The sequence below is a fragment of the Musca autumnalis genome, unplaced genomic scaffold, assembly GCF_047663935.1.
Source record: "Musca autumnalis isolate F117 unplaced genomic scaffold, ASM4766393v1 scaffold_2, whole genome shotgun sequence".
Classification (NCBI taxonomy): domain Eukaryota; kingdom Metazoa; phylum Arthropoda; class Insecta; order Diptera; family Muscidae; genus Musca; species Musca autumnalis.
The window spans coordinates 236,133,293-236,150,486 of record NW_027411755.1 but is presented as its reverse complement, the minus strand read 5'-3'; the positions used below and the strand labels follow the sequence as shown (position 1 = coordinate 236,150,486).

The 17,194-nt window shown below is 34.0% G+C and overlaps 1 protein-coding gene across 1 annotated transcript in view; it reads right to left on the bottom strand.

The window, feature by feature from the left end:
- Positions 1 to 16,529, bottom strand: part of LOC141395363 (ATP-binding cassette sub-family G member 1) — a 72,710-nt gene extending 56,181 nt beyond the window's left edge. The window contains exons 1-2 of the mRNA XM_073971052.1: positions 16,511 to 16,529; positions 15,481 to 15,579 (exon numbers count right to left, since the gene is read on the bottom strand). The gene's annotated coding sequence lies outside the window, so the exon portion shown is untranslated. The remainder of the gene's footprint in view (positions 1 to 15,480; positions 15,580 to 16,510) is intronic.
- Between the last annotated feature and the right edge of the window lie 665 nt (positions 16,530 to 17,194).

Sequence of the window (17,194 nt, the reverse complement as noted above, 5' to 3'; positions counted from 1 at the left end):
CGCTTATGGCTGTGGTTGAAAAAATATTTTTTAAAAATCCACGCTTATGGCTGTGGTTGAAAAAATATTTTTTAAAAATACACGCTTATGGCTGTGGTTGAAAAAATATTTTTTAAAAATCCACGCTTATGGCTGTGGTTGAAAAAATATTTTTTAAAAATCCACGCTTATGGCTGTGGTTGAAAAAATATTTTTTAAAAATCCACGCTTATGGCTGTGGTTGAAAAAATATTTTTTAAAAATCCACGCTTATGGCTGTGGTTGAAAAAATATTTTTTAAAAATCCACGCTTATGGCTGTGGTTGAAAAAATATTTTTTAAAAATCCACGCTTATGGCTGTGGTTGAAAAAATATTTTTTAAAAATCCACGCTTATGGCTGTGGTTGAAAAAATATTTTTTAAAAATCCACGCTTATGGCTGTGGTTGAAAAAATATTTTTTAAAAATCCACGCTTATGGCTGTGGTTGAAAAAATATTTTTTAAAAATCCACGCTTATGGCTGTGGTTGAAAAAATATTTTTTAAAAATCCACGCTTATGGCTGTGGTTGAAAAAATATTTTTTAAAAATCCACGCTTATGGCTGTGGTTGAAAAAATATTTTTTAAAAATCCACGCTTATGGCTGTGGTTGAAAAAATATTTTTTAAAAATCCACGCTCATGGCTGTGGTTGAAAAAATATTTTTTAAAAATCCACGCTTATGGCTGTGGTTGAAAAAATATTTTTTAAAAATCCACGCTTATGGCTGTGGTTGAAAAAATATTTTTTAAAAATCCACGCTTATGGCTGTGGTTGAAAAAATATTTTTTAAAAATCCACGCTTATGGCTGTGGTTGAAAAAATATTTTTTAAAAATCCACGCTTATGGCTGTGGTTGAAAAAATATTTTTTAAAAATCCACGCTTATGGCTGTGGTTGAAAAAATATTTTTTAAAAATCCACGCTTATGGCTGTGGTTGAAAAAATATTTTTTAAAAATCCACGCTTATGGCTGTGGTTGAAAAAATATTTTTTAAAAATCCACGCTTATGGCTGTGGTTGAAAAAATATTTTTTAAAAATCCACGCTTATGGCTGTGGTTGAAAAAATATTTTTTAAAAATCCACGCTTATGGCTGTGGTTGAAAAAATATTTTTTAAAAATCCACGCTTATGGCTGTGGTTGAAAAAATATTTTTTAAAAATCCACGCTTATGGCTGTGGTTGAAAAAATATTTTTTAAAAATCCACGCTTATGGCTGTGGTTGAAAAAATATTTTTTAAAAATCCACGCTTATGGCTGTGGTTGAAAAAATATTTTTTAAAAATCCACGCTTATGGCTGTGGTTGAAAAAATATTTTTTAAAAATCCACGCTTATGGCTGTGGTTGAAAAAATATTTTTTAAAAATCCACGCTTATGGCTGTGGTTGAAAAAATATTTTTTAAAAATCCACGCTTATGGCTGTGGTTGAAAAAATATTTTTTAAAAATCCACGCTTATGGCTGTGGTTGAAAAAATATTTTTTAAAAATCCACGCTTATGGCTGTGGTTGAAAAAATATTTTTTAAAAATCCACGCTTATGGCTGTGGTTGAAAAAATATTTTTTAAAAATCCACGCTTATGGCTGTGGTTGAAAAAATATTTTTTAAAAATCCACGCTTATGGCTGTGGTTGAAAAAATATTTTTTAAAAATCCACGCTTATGGCTGTGGTTGAAAAAATATTTTTTAAAAATCCACGCTTATGGCTGTGGTTGAAAAAATATTTTTTAAAAATCCACGCTTATGGCTGTGGTTGAAAAAATATTTTTTAAAAATCCACGCTTATGGCTGTGGTTGAAAAAATATTTTTTAAAAATCCACGCTTATGGCTGTGGTTGAAAAAATATTTTTTAAAAATCCACGCTTATGGCTGTGGTTGAAAAAATATTTTTTAAAAATCCACGCTTATGGCTGTGGTTGAAAAAATATTTTTTAAAAATCCACGCTTATGGCTGTGGTTGAAAAAATATTTTTTAAAAATCCACGCTTATGGCTGTGGTTGAAAAAATATTTTTTAAAAATCCACGCTAATGGCTGTCGTTGAAAAAATATTTTTTTAAAAATCCACGCTTAAAAAAATGTTGAAAACATGTTTTTGGGGGTCAAAAAATATTTTTAGAAAATCCAAATGTTAAATTAATCAATCACCCTTATGGTTTATAACATATACATACATACATACATTTGTCATTTATCTTATCTGATAAATATATGTATGTACACTCAAATGTTTGTGAATTGTCTACAGCAAGACTGATGTTGAAATATCATCAAATTTATGCTAAATCACACGTGACCATCACTATGCTAATTTGACTTAGATGATCTGTAACAACAACACTTCAGAATGCAAATTGTGTACATACATACATACGTAATTATGTATGTTTATTTATGTAGTAAAAAATTATTATCAATCAAGGAACAACAACAGCGATGAATGGATGTCTAATAGGGTTTCCGGTATTGTCATCAAATTAAATCGATTTTTTGTAATATTCTGATCGAATTGAAAAAGAAATTCTGATCAATTGAAAATGCACAAGAATGCATTTAAAGTTTGATAATTATGTTTAGGATTTTGGGAGTAATTTATTGTAAGGAAATGAAGAATTATGTACATATGTTAAAAAAGCATTTTTGTTAATGTAGTCTTCTCAATTGGATATGCAAATTCTTCCTCTTCTCTAGAATAGATGTAGGTCAATTTGTTCGGTCATTTGTTAGATGTTGTGATAAGTATATTTAATTCAAAAAATCTTGAGTTGTTAATTTCTTTGAAATGGTGAAAGATAAAGATGTGAAAAAGGTATCTGAAGGAATGGTTTAACGAAGCTTGGGAGTCATTTTAGTTAGCCATATGGACTTATACCAAAAATAGATCAGTGTCATCTAAACTACAAGGACTACCTTCGGTAAAAATTCCAAAATAGTATCTAAAACTGATTGTGACGAAGTGTATATACGCCCTGAGAATATAAAAATCGCTTTTATATGTAAAGTTTATTTTGACGCCCATTGTATGAACGATTGTACCTCACTCCTTCTGATTTAATAGTTTTGTATTTTGTTTGGGTGCTGTTTTTTTATCAATGAAACCCCACTTGATTCGTTTGAATAACATTGTTGTTGTTTTTTCAGTGTTTGTTGTTTTTTTTTTGTGTTCACTTGTTGATGGTTTCGAATATGTAATTGAAATGCATCTGAGAGAGATCATTCACAGTTGATGATTATTTCAATCAACTTTACAAACCCAGCCAGTCTGTCCGTCGGTCAAATTAATGGGGTGTAAATCGTTTTATTTGTCTGTTGCCTGGTCGAAGGGAAGATCTGCAACATATCACGTTACAACAACGTAATTTATATAAATTTTAACACGTGTAAATTTAATGGTTTTTTACATAAATATATTATTATGTAATTAATAATTTATTTTAAATTTATTTGTTTTTTGTATAACAAATATATAATATAAAATATAAACTATAAAATGTAAAATCAACAAAAAATATTTTTTTAAAAATATGGTTATGGCTGTGTTTGAAAAAATATTTTTTAAAAACTACGGTTATGACTGTGGTTGAAAAAATATTTTTTAAAACTCCACGCTGATGGCTGTGGTTGAAAAAATATTTTTTAAAAATCCACGCCTATGGCTGTGGTTGAAAAAATATTTTTTTAAAAATCCACGCATATGGGTGTGGTTGAACAAATATTTTTTAAATATCCACGCCTATGGCTGTGGTTGAAAAAATATTTTTTTTAAAAATCCACGCTTATGGCTGTGGTTGAAAAAATATTTTTTACAAAACTCCACGCCTATGGCTGTGGTTGAAAAAATATATTTTTTTTAAAATCCATGCTTATGGCTGTGGTTGAAAAAATATTTTTTTAAAAATCCACGCTTATGCCTGTGGTTGAAAAAATATTTTTTAAAAACCCACGCCTATGGCTGTGGTTGAAAAAAATATTTTTTAAAAATCCACGCCTATGGCTGTGGTTGAAAAAATATTTTTTTTAAAAATCCACGCTTATGGCTGTGGTTGAAAAAATATTTTTTAAAAAACCACTCTTATGACTGTGTGTCAAATAGAATGTAAAATAAAAAATAGAATGTTAAATATAAAATATAAAACTATATATATATAAAATAGAAAAATGTTTGTACGTTTGTTTGTTTGTAATTTATGGACTCGAAAACCGCTAAACTGATCTTCCTGAAAATTTTAGGGTATATTGCAATATTGCCTGAAAGTAAAATAGGCTATATGATTTTGTGAAATATATAATGTAAAAAATAAAATAAAAAATATAATATAGGAAATATATATAAATTATTGCCAAATGATAATTATTTTCTCTTTTGTTACACCTCCTTATGGAACCACCCATATGTATGCGTTCTGTTGTGTATATAAATAAACTGACGATATTTGCTAGACGCCAAAGTTCAATAAACGTTGAAAAAAAACTTTTTCCTACAGACTCAAGTGGCTGCTGAAATAATTTTTATAAGAGAATCTTGCAATGAAAACAAAAAATACATAATTTTTAATCTTTTTTGTTTGTGTGTTGTTTTTTTTTTTTAACAGATCAGATTAACAAATTATTGTATTAAATTTTGTGTTATTAAATTTATTTGTTTTTATTTCAGTTTTTCTTGTTCTAGCTATAAACGTCCGTCTGGTTGTCCGATTAACCAGATATTTTTCGGTGGGATTTTGCTTTTGTACAAACTTTGCAAATCGTAATATTTCTTCTAAACATCCAGTTCAGAAATGGACTGTAAAGTCTTGGGAATATGTGTCTTCTTTCTTCTTTTCGGAAAGATTTTCCCCTTATATATTTGCCAATTAAGCGGAACACAAAGATATTCAATTTTATACAAAATTTATTAAGGAACAAAAACAATTGACAAATTGAAATTCAGAACAACACTACTAGACGACAAGCAATAGAATCGATAGAATGAAAAAAATATTTGACATTTTCAAATTACAATACACAATATTTTTCAAAGAAGAATATGTTTGTTGAAACAATTTAAAGCAAAGTATTTTGATACAAAGTGTTTTCCCAACACTCCACCACAACATGCATATTCTTTACATTTTGAGTTACTTCAAATTGATTAAATTGACAAATTTCTGATGTTTCGATTTCGCTAGGTTCTTTGTAAATATGTCGGCAACCATATCATCTGTTGGACAATAAACCAATTTTATTGTATTTGATTTTATTAGATCCCGGATATGATGATACTTGATGTCCACATGCTTTGTCCTTTTATGATGAACCGGGTTGGATGCCAACTGCAAAGCTCCCTGATTGTCAACGTTGATAGTAACAGTTTCTTCGTTCAGAAATCCAAGTTCGCGTAGTAATCGGCTTAAATATACAGCTTCCTTTGATGCGAAAAACCATTTGCAATTGATTGGCTTACATCCAGGCGGAAGATCCTGCATTGTCCACGTATTCTTTTGATGATGCGATAGCATCTCATTCTCCATGGCTTGCTTCCACTTGGCACATAATTTACTGGATATTGCTTCTTTGTATGTTTTAGGAATACTATCCTCCACCACATTATTCAGTAAGTTGTATTCTTTTCGGGGACGACCAGGTCTACCATTTCGAATAATCTTAGGTCTACCTCATCCTCTTCGGGCATCTGTAGGTTCAGGATTTTCTTGATCATCTGAAGAAGTAAATCCGAGAAATTCTTCTGTTTCTTGAAAACTGTCATCCGAACTTGACTGTTCCTCATCGATTTCTTCATTAGTCTCCTCTATTTCTCCTTCGACAGATTCCTGGGTTTCTAAGTTTTCCGATGGCACATAAAAATACATTTCTGGCACTTGCTCTTGAGATTTTTCTAATGTTTTATCTTCATCAAAGATAACGTCTCGTCTTTCCACAACTCTCTTAGATTTGTAATCGTAGAGCCTATAAGCTTTAGATACTAATGAATATCCAACCATGACCATTCTCTCGCCTTTTTCTTGAAACTTCCAAGTTGCCCTTTTGTTCAGCGCAACAGCTTTAGAACCAAAAACTCTCAAATGATTAACATTTGGTTTCCGACCAGACCATACCTCCATTGGAGTAGTGTTTTCCAAACTTTTTGATGGACTTCTATTTCTTAGATATGTTGCAGTAGCAACCGCTTCAGCCCACACATTTTGATCGAGTCCTGATTCAATAAGAAGGCAACGTCCCATTTCAACTAATGTGCGATTTGCTCTTTCCGCTACACCATTTTGTTGTGGGGTGTAGGGGACAGTTAATTGCCTTTTAATACCATTGGTTTCAAGATACTTGTTAAATTCGTTGCTAAGGTATTCTCCACCATTATCGCTTCTCAAAGCTTTAATTTTGCAACCCGTTTGCAACTCCACCATGGTCTTAAATGCTTTAAACTTCTCGAAAACTTCGGACTTGTTCTTCATGAAATATGTGAATATCCTACGGGATTTATCATCAATAAATGTCACGAAGTACTTTGATCCACCAACTGAATCAACTCTCATCGGACCACATACGTCCGAATGAATCACTTCAAGCAAGTCCTTTGATCTTCTCTCCGATTGTTTGGGAAACGATGCAACGTGTATTTCTCCAGTCATACACACATCACATTTGTCGCTACAGTGGGAATTGAATGTCATACCTTTGACCAAATTCTTTGAGCATAATTCTTTCAGACTCTGGTAATTTAGGTGTCCAAATCTTCTATGCCATAAACTATCGGAAGTGTTAATCGAACAAATTTGGTTACTTACAGGTTGAGCATCGAAAACGAACAAACCATTTTCCCTGGCAGCTCGCAATAATATACGGCCTTCATCCGTAATCATAGCACCATCTTTGAAAAATTTCACGGAACATCCATTTTCAACCATCTTGTTAACGGAAATAAAGTTTCCATTCAATTCTGGACAGTAAATGACATTCTTCAGCTTAATATTTAATCCTTTTACTCGCAATTCGACGAAACCTTTTCCTTTGGCTTTGATGACTTTCTTGTCGGCTAACATTATGGTTTCATCCGAATCTTCAAGACTTGTAAAATAATTCTTCAAGGAACACATATGGCTTGTTGCCCCACTGTCAACACACCATTGCGTTGAATTATTTTCTGTTTGCGCTCCGGCAGCAACAGCGATCACTGTGAACGATTTGTGTCCACCATCTTTGAACTTGCACTTGTTAGCGTAGTGACCCTTTTTGCCACAAATAAAACATGCACCTTTTTCTTTCTTTTGATCATTTTTCTTACCATCATTCCTTTTTCCTTTTACACCAACAGCCCCAAATGCTTGCTGATTTGATGATATATTTCCACTCGTACCTTGTTCTCGCCGATCCCATTCTTCCAATAATTTCTGTTTTAACACTATAAGGGTAGGAAGATTGTCCCTTGTTTCCATGGCTATTACAAAATTTTCATAATCCTTTTCCAAACTTGACAATAGGATTATTACCAAAAGTTCCTCCTGGATTTGAATCCCAGCTTCTGCCAGTTGATCTGAAATGCTAGAGAATTTGTTCAAATATTCAGACATATTTTTGCTGTCCTTCATGTTGACATTTAACAGCTTCTTATACAAGGACACTTTTTGCATAGGTCCACTAGGCTTATACACATCTTTAAGCTTTTCCCAGGCATCATTTGACGTACTGCAATTTTTGATGTAGTTCAGTTGGGAAGGCTTCACACAAAGAGTCAAAGAAGCAAGAGCCTTTTCATCAACATCGTCCCATGCTTGCTTTTGTTCGGCAGTCCAACTCGAAACTTTCTTTAGATCACCATTTACATGTTTCCAGCATCCCGAGTGAATGGGAACACTGCGCATCTGCACTGACCATGTCTCATAATTGTGTTCATCTAGCTTCTCAATCTGGAACATTGGAGACGACGCCATTTTAATTGTTTTCTATGTTCTTGCGTTAACCACACAATCCAATTCCGCTTAATATTGACCACAACGTTCTGGGCCCATAACCTCTTGGGAATATGTGTCTTCTTTCTTCTTTTCGGAAAGATTTTCCCCTTATATATTTGCCAATTAAGCGGAACACAAAGATATTCAATTTTATACAAAATTTATTAAGGAACAAAAACAATTGACAAATTGAAATTCAGAACAACACTACTAGACGACAAGCAATAGAATCGATAGAATGAAAAAAATATTTGACATTTTCAAATTACAATACACAATATTTTTCAAAGAAGAATATGTTTGTTGAAACAATTTAAAGCAAAGTATTTTGATACAAAGTGTTTTCCCAACATAAAGTTCCAGCTCGTTCGGTTACCTCTCGAACAATAATTCAAAAAAGTTGATTAGTGCAGTTCGAGAATCGTTTTGGAATTTTTGCCGGTGTTACCCCTTGGTGTCCTGCTTAGGATATATTTTTTCGTGGGCAAGTGTTACAATGACCCAAACGCTGTAAAATGACATATTGTGACTATAATTTACGAATTGAAATTTGAATTTGGCCGAACCATTTCGCAATCGTAACATTTCTGGCAAAAGAAAAGGAAGAAGACATATTTCATCAGGTAAGTCTTTCGGGTACCTCCCTTGCCAACATTAAAAATTTTCGCTTAAGTGGGGTTTAAAGGCTGTTCGACGATCGTTTTCACCGATGTTGATCTTTCCGGTACGGATTACAACGAAATATTTGTTTGTGGGCAAGGCCTTGCTTCCTGAGATAATGACCCGCAATCTCTAAAAACCCCTACGGTTACCTACTAAAATAATAGTCATAATACTCCTTTTAAACTTAAATCAATTTCGAAAATGAACTATATTGGGCTACACTTTTCAGCATCTCCTCAAGAATAGTTAACAATTTTCACTTGGTCCTGATTAGAATGATAATGACCCGAGAGTTCTCAAAAATTCTACGGTGACCAATTAGAATGGATGGATCCCCACGGAATCTCAATGGCAATGCTTAAGCAATTGCAGAGTGGAGTATCTGACAAGTATCCTCAATTTATCGTTAGCCACCCAAATTGTACCAGAAGCGTGTGGAATGTTAGCAGGGTGGTCATCCTACTGAAGTCAGGCAAGAAAGCCAGAGGAGGCGTATCGTTCAGACCGATTTCCCTCCTTCCCCTGTAGCAAATTTTAAGACACCCAACATCAGCATTGATTCCGAAAATGCATAGTACCACCACAGCATTATCCGCCATATTTGCATATATTAGTAGAGGACTAAATCCGAAACAGCCCTGCGACAGAACAGTCCGCTACCGTCAAATATTAAGCTATTTGAGGACAAAGATAAGTAGTATGGAGTAAAGTGCAAGGAAGTATCCAGCCGTGTTTGAAAAGTCCAAAGGTCCAAACAAGAACCTTTACGAGTACATCAACGAGATTATCCACCCACATCTATCGCAGCTGAAGAACGCCAGCTGCCAAGGCAAACGCAAAACGTAGTTAGCATTAGAGCTTATTTCTGGGTTAACCTTATTTATGAGGATTTATTTGGCGTTTGCGCTCTCGTTTGCGCTAAGTGAAAACGGGATATAAGTGGTTTTTGCCCAATTAAGTACCGGATGATGCAGCCGCCTCAGTTGGTAGCACAATATCCTACACATGCCCTGAATGTGGAATGGACTGCACGAAACGCTGCATTTTTTAACTGTCCAGGTAACTTACCCTTTATAGATGCAAGTCCAGTTTCCGAAGAATTTGGACGTTATCCAGAGAACAGTGAAAAATACAATAATAGCATGGTAACAAAAAGGATAACTGTACGAAGGAGTCCCATTCGGGGAACCTGTAACCCCTATTGGGCGCGTCCCCAGGTGGCGGATAGGGGAATGCTTCCCAGATATGGGTGGTAGGACGGAAATCAAATACGTCCCGCGGACCAACAGGTAGCTGCGTCTGTCTTACAATAAGCGGCAGCAAACGGCGTCTGTACTCCATTGGAGCGGCTGAATATGTAGATGGAAAACTTTAAACCCTTCAGAAGGAAACGGGAAACCACTGAAGTAATTTTCCTTGAAAATCATACAAATGAATAACACATCGCAGAATGAATGGCCCTCAGTCTCCGGCGAAAGGAGGGTGCTAAGAATCCCCGGAGGTAAAACAAAACAAAAACTAAATATTGGAACATGGAATGTAAGAAGCCTATATGAAACTGGAAAACTCAACAATGCTGTATGTGAAATGAATAGATTAAACATGGACATACTTGGAGTCAGCGAAACTTGGTGGACAGACTCTGGTGATTTTAGATTTGAGAACACAAAAGTATACCACTCCGGAAACCTAAACGGTGTACATAGAAAAGGCGTGGGTATTATAATGAAGAATCATATAGCTAATTGCGAAGCTGGATATGTCCCAATGTCTGAAAGAACAATGTTGGTAAAAATAAATGGAAAACCAATAAACATGAATATAATTCAAGTCTATGCGCCCAAATGTGATGGAAGTTCAGATGAAGTTGAAAAATTTTACGACGAAATAGGAAAACTTTTGAAAATGACAAAACCCCACGAATTAACCATCATACAGGGTGATTTCAATGCCAAAGTTGGCAATGAACATGTAACTGGCGTCACAGGAAAGCATGGATTGGGGGAGAGAAACGAAAGGGGAGATAGACTTGTACAGTTCTGCCAAGAACACAACTTTATAATATCAAATACACTATTTCAACTCCATGCAAGAAGATTATATACATGGAAATCCCCACGGGTATAGAAACTGTATGGAATGATGTTAAGGATATTATCAAAAATACTATGAGAAATACTTTAAAAAAGGATCCAGCCCCAAAATATGAAGAGTGGATGACTGATGAGATCAGAGAACTTCGATTAGAAAGGAAAAAATTCAAAAACGTAAACTTTGAAAGATATTGGGAAGTCAATAAAGAAATAAGAATCGCAACGCGCATCGCTAAAAATGAACAAATCAAACGTAAATGTGAAGAAATTGAAGCCCTGCAAACACTCCACGACGACTTTAATTTGCACAAAAAGCTGAAAGAAACAGCCGGAATATACAGAAGAAAACCGCCAAATATACTCTTTGACGATAACAACCAACCCGTTTTTGAAATCTCAAAACAAAAGCAAGTATGGAAGGAATACATATCAAAATTATTTATAGATCAGACTATAATCGCAATGAAAATTCCCTTGAAAGCGAAAATCCTATTACGAAAGAAGAAGTCGTCTATGCAATAAAAACCCTGAAGGACAGAAAAGCTGTTGGACCAGACGAAATTCCCGCTGAATTGCTCAAATTAATCGATGAAAATAATATACAACTGTTTGTGAAACTCTTCAACGATATATACGACACAGGACAATATCCACGAGATTGGCTGAAATCTACATTTGTTCCCATACCAAAGAAAGCAAACGCCAGAAATTGCAACGATTATAGAATAATTAGTCTAATGAGTCACGCCTTAAAAATTTTTCTACGTATAATCCACAAAAGAATATACACTAAATGTGAAGCAGCAATGGGAGAAACCCAATTTGGATTTAAGGAGGGAATGGGAACCCGGGAAGCACTGCTTGGTGTTCAAGTGCTCATCCAGAAGTGTCGCGATGTCCAAAAAGACATATTTATTTGTTTCGTAGACTACGAAAAGGCATTTGACACAGTTCGACACGACAAACTGGTTGAAATTCTAACATCAATAGGTATTGAACCCAAAGAACTAAGATGCATAAAAAATCTTTACTGGAACCAGACAGCATCAGTAGAAGTATCCGGTGAAACATCCGATGAAATAACAATATCCAAAGGTGTTCGACAGGGGTGTATACTCTCACCATTATTATTTAATATATATGCGGAACAGATTTTTCGAGAGTGTGTAGCAGGGATGGAAAATTAAAAATTTCAAACAGTACTAAAATGGTACTTTTTTCACTGTAAAGGTACTTTTTTATTTTTTTTTTTTAAAAAAAATATTTTTTTTATTCAGTAAAAAAACAACAACAAAGGCTTATATACATGTAATATGAGGAATGTTGCAAAACGGTATACTGGAGGGTATAATTAACTTTGTCATTCCGTTTGTAACACATCGAAACATTCGTCGGAGACCCTATAAAGTATTTAATCAAGTCCGTCCAGGTCCGTGTCTGTTGAATTTCAGATACAGTTCTCAATATTTAATATGGAGCTTTTTTATTTGATACAGAAGCTTCAATTACTCCTGGAACTTTGGTATTGAAAATGGACTCTATCGGTTCACGTTTTGATATAGCTCCCATACAACGGTACCTCCCGATTTTCGGTATTTTGAAGGTTTGAGCTACATTATCATACCAAAATTGTTGAAATTTGGTATTTAGTCTTCGTTGGGGCTACAAAACTCTCCCCCAGAAATTTGTCAGTGCTGGTCCACGTTCTGATATAGCCCCTATAGAACGGTATTTTAAAAGTTTAAGTTTATCCCTTCCGAATTTCTGAAATTAGATACTTTGTATTCGATAAGGATATAAAATATTCCTATAGAGAATGTGGGTATAGATGCACGTTTTAAATAGCCTAGAGCTGGCAAACTATAGTGGTCCGACTATCGTTTCGATCGCTGTCGTAGAGGCTTGTTTATATTGAACTCTGAACAAATTATTTGTTAAATAATTCGTGACAGATGGTCCAAAAAAATTTTTTGGTGGCCGTAAAAACTTTGTTTTTCGTCAGTAATCAAAACGAAAGTCAGACTGTATTGCAGATTTCATATTGGAATGTACTTTGATACCGCACGATGTGAAGTATTTTAAATGATTAGCCTACCGTTGTGACTGTATCTTGATATTTCGGATTCTCAAAGGGTGGAAGAACTCCACGAAGAAAATTATCAATATAGGTTCATATTTTGGTATACTCCCAACATATATCCAGATTTTTAAAATTTCTAAAAATTGTAACTTGAATTTTGCATTTTTAGTTCCATGTAACATTTTTCTAGACTAGAGTATGGAAATGGTACTGAATTGGCCACGGGGGTACTTCGGTACTTTTTATAGTGAAATGGTACTGAAAAAAGTACTATTGTACTGAATTTTCCATCCCTGGTGTGTAGAAGGAAAGAGGATTGGAATAAAAATACATGGGCAATTCATTAACAATATACGATATGCTGATGACACCATGATAGTAGCGAGCTCTTTAGGTGGCCTCCAAAATCTCCTTAATTCTCTCAACGAAACAAGTAATTCGTACGTAATTTCTACCAGTCATAGATGAGGTTCCAATATGGACTCAATCGGTGCACTCCTTCGGGAACCTCCCACACAAAATTTCGCAAAAGTTCACTTTAGGACCAGCTCTCGAATCGCTTTGATTTTTGTTGCAACAAATTGTATTCCCTGCACCCCCATACAATGGTACAAGTTTCATCAGGGGCACGTCCATACTTCCTGAAAATAGCCTAAAACGTACAAAAACCCCCTATGACACCGTGTGTAGTGGTTGGAGTGCAAGATAACTCTCGAACCGATCTACCGATTCGGTCCAAAATGTGGCCTTCGTAATATTTTTGTCCTTCAGGTACCTCCCCCACAAAAGTTCAAAAATGTTCGGAAAAATTGTGCGTACGATAACTCTTGATGGGAGTGACAGATTTGGTCCATACTTTACACATCCTAATATATCTATATATATCCGAGATGTTCAAAAGTTCTACTAGTTTAGGGCTACAGTATTGTCAAAGACAGCAAGGCCATGTTCTTAATCGTTTCTGAGATAAATGCCCGATAAATGCAATAAACTGTTGTTTTAGCCCGGTTTAGGGGAGGCCATAAAATCCGAACTGGATCTGACAGGACAAAACCCTACTAGGGTTTTTGTAGTCCCAATATGTCCTTTAAAAAAATGCATACTAGAAGTTGTTTGCATTTTCAGTGTTGCATAGTGTAATATGACCGTCCTTTTAGTGTCTTCACGACATTTGTATGATAATTTTAGAACAAGAAAGTGTTTTTACTTATTTTGCCCACACCACATGCATTTTCTTCATGAACATAACCTTTGATTCCCTCATTCGGTCAGGCCACTTAAAAAAATAGTGATATAAGTAAATGCTAAGTTGTAAACAAAGTAGTTTGAATCAATTATCTAAATTAGAGGCTGCTAATTTCTTTTTACAACTTCTAAAACACCGGAACTTGTATTGCTACTTAAGAAATAATTGACCAGAACTTGTTTTGTGCAACAGTTTACCGTCGGTTTTTTAATAACTTGGATTGTGATTGCAAACAATTACATATTTCTAAATAAGTTATTAATATACCCCTATTTCTCGATATCCGCTTAAAGTTTCCGAAATTTTTGTTTTAATAGACGTCTTTATAAATAGTCGTCTTAATATACAACCTTAAAGTCGTCTTAATAGACGACCTTAAAGTCGTCTTAATAGACGACCTTAAAGTCGTCTTAATAGACGACATTAAAGTCGCCTTAATAGACTACCTTAACCCAGATAAAGCCACTGGTCGTTTAAACGCCACAAAAAATGGTTGCAAAAATTGACGTAAAACTCTGGATTCTTCGAATATTTTTGTGGGGTTTTTTGCATTTTGTTATAGTATTGTCTGTTATCTGTCATTTCACGCTTATATCGCTTCATTTGATCTACGCATTTCCACGCAATTGGCCTAAAACCCAAGCTATTCAAAAAATCGACTTTTTTTAATTTTCGACTTTTGATGAAAAATTTAAATATGCGATAAAAATTTAATCATAAATGTTAGAATCATATAAAGTCAGGGATTTGTTAGGAATATAGTAAGAGTATTTTCTCAATCAAAAACCAAGGGATTGGCATGTACGGATACACCAATATTACCCTTCAATGTTTTTGGCACTTTTAAAAGAAGGCCCGATTGAAGGAAAACTATACGTTTTAGAGAAAAATGTTATTATTTTTTTAAAAAATTCTGAAAAATTCTCAAAAATATTATTTTCATAAAAAATTTTAATTTTTTTATAAAAAAAAATCTCGGCGCTAAGTGGGTTAAAGTCGTCTTAATAGACGACCTTAAAATCGTCTTAATAGACGACCTTAAAATCGTCTTAATAGACGACCTTAAAGTCGTCTTAATAGACGACCTTAAAGTCGTCTTAATACACGACCTTAAAGTCGTACTAATAGACGACCTTAAAGTCTTCTATAAAGACGACATTTCTTTCCATCTAACTTTATTTGTATACCACTCTTACTTTCTATCTTTTCTCTTCTACTTTAGGATGAACACAATGGCTCTTTGGTCTCCTAGTGAAGCTGTTCAAACTGTGCTTAAACCTAGCCTAAAGGCAAAGGGTATACAAATATTTAAAAAAAATACAAAGTTAATTTGATTTTAATTAAAAATTTCAAAAAGTGCATATCATATGTACGAATTTATGTATGTATGTAATGAATAATAATAAAATTTGAATAGCAATACTTACAACATTCAGTAGTACAGTATGTATGTATGCACCGGGTTGTTAAAATAATTTAATTTTTATTATCCATAAGCTTGTACTTAATGCATGTTTCTTACGTCACTTTTTTTAATCGAAATATATGGTTTGTTCCAGTACTGCACATTTCTACACATTTTTACTATTTTTTTCGATAACATAAAGGAAAAATCGGTTATCGGAGTAAAAATGTGTAGAAATGTGTAGTACGGGAACAGACCAATAATGTTGAAGTCGTTTTTTTTAATAAATGTTTTTTTAATAACAACAGCATGGAATTGTTTATTTTATTATATGTTTATTATTCTTTTTTTTAAATCGCATTGTTTCGCTTGTACCCTTTACTCAAAAAATTCTTCTTGTTCATTTCACTTTCACTGCCAAGGGTTAGTGGGGTTTGATGGGCATTAACCTTTGACCAAGACCCCATTTGTTGTTCTGTTAAATATGATTCTAGCACACTTCACACGTTCGACAATATCAAAACAATATCTGTTTTCGGACCTTTCCTTTTGTGATTTTGGTTTTTTTGTTTTTTTTTTACGTTACTAATGCGTTTAACACGTTTGCGGTGGTCTAGCCGACCATTGTTCATGTGCCGAATTTAAAAAAGTGTTGGTTTGCATTCGCAATTAAAGTCCGTCCTCAACTCGAGAGGCAGAGAGGGAGATAATTTTTTATGATCTGATTAAAGTAAGTAATTTTTTTCAATGTTTTTGTTATTTTGTTTTATTTTTCTAAATACTATTTTTCTTTTTGTTCCGATTAAGCTTTGTGGAATTGAAAGTGTATGTGGTGGTTGTGATAACAATCATTGCCAGGTTATAATTCAAAATTTTAATAATCGTTAAATAAAAAAACAACAACAGTTTTCAATTCATGGTATAATTTTAACAGTTTAACTGAAATCAGCAATTGTACAGCTGCTGAAACAAGTGGCTGGCTACCAGCTACTGTTTTTGTGGTGGTTGGTTGCCTGCTTCGCACTACTAGTTGATAGTTTATTTTCCGATACCGATAATACAAATCCGTACGTCTTGTACGTCCTCCTCAGACTGCGACGAAAGAGAATCAACGAATAGAAAGAAAAAACGTCTTAGCTCTTCGATTGCTTAAAGCAAACTAAACCCCAATCCGATGGATACGAATGTCGAATTATTTGTTTCTGTTGGGTATTCCTTTGAAAAAATAAACAACAATTCACTCGATTCCTTATCACCAACGATCGTATAAGAGTGTGAGAACAATTCTCTCTCAGAGTATTGTTCTCTTAAATACAATTTATGGCATTTTCCAAATTTTCACGATCATCAGCTAGGCTACGAGCGAGCTACTTACTAATAATTGATTAAGACATTTTTACAAATTTCTTCTTATCGGTTTTTTGGCTACCTTTTCGCACTTAGTTTTTGTTGTGGTGGTTCCGTGTGTGAGCGCGTGTGTTTGAAATATTTAATTATGACCCAATGTTTGGGTATTAATACAAACAGCAACAACAACACATACTAGTTAGATAGACCATCCGACCAACAGAAGCTATTGCAATAGAGTTACCATGTTAATAACTAACCCTATCCCAAAAACAAAACAAACTATTAAACAGAAACCAGATTTCAGCAATTTCGGTTGAATGGTGTTGCTGAAAATTTAAAATTCTTAAAATCGGGTGTTTCCGTTCTACGGGGCCTATATGAAAACG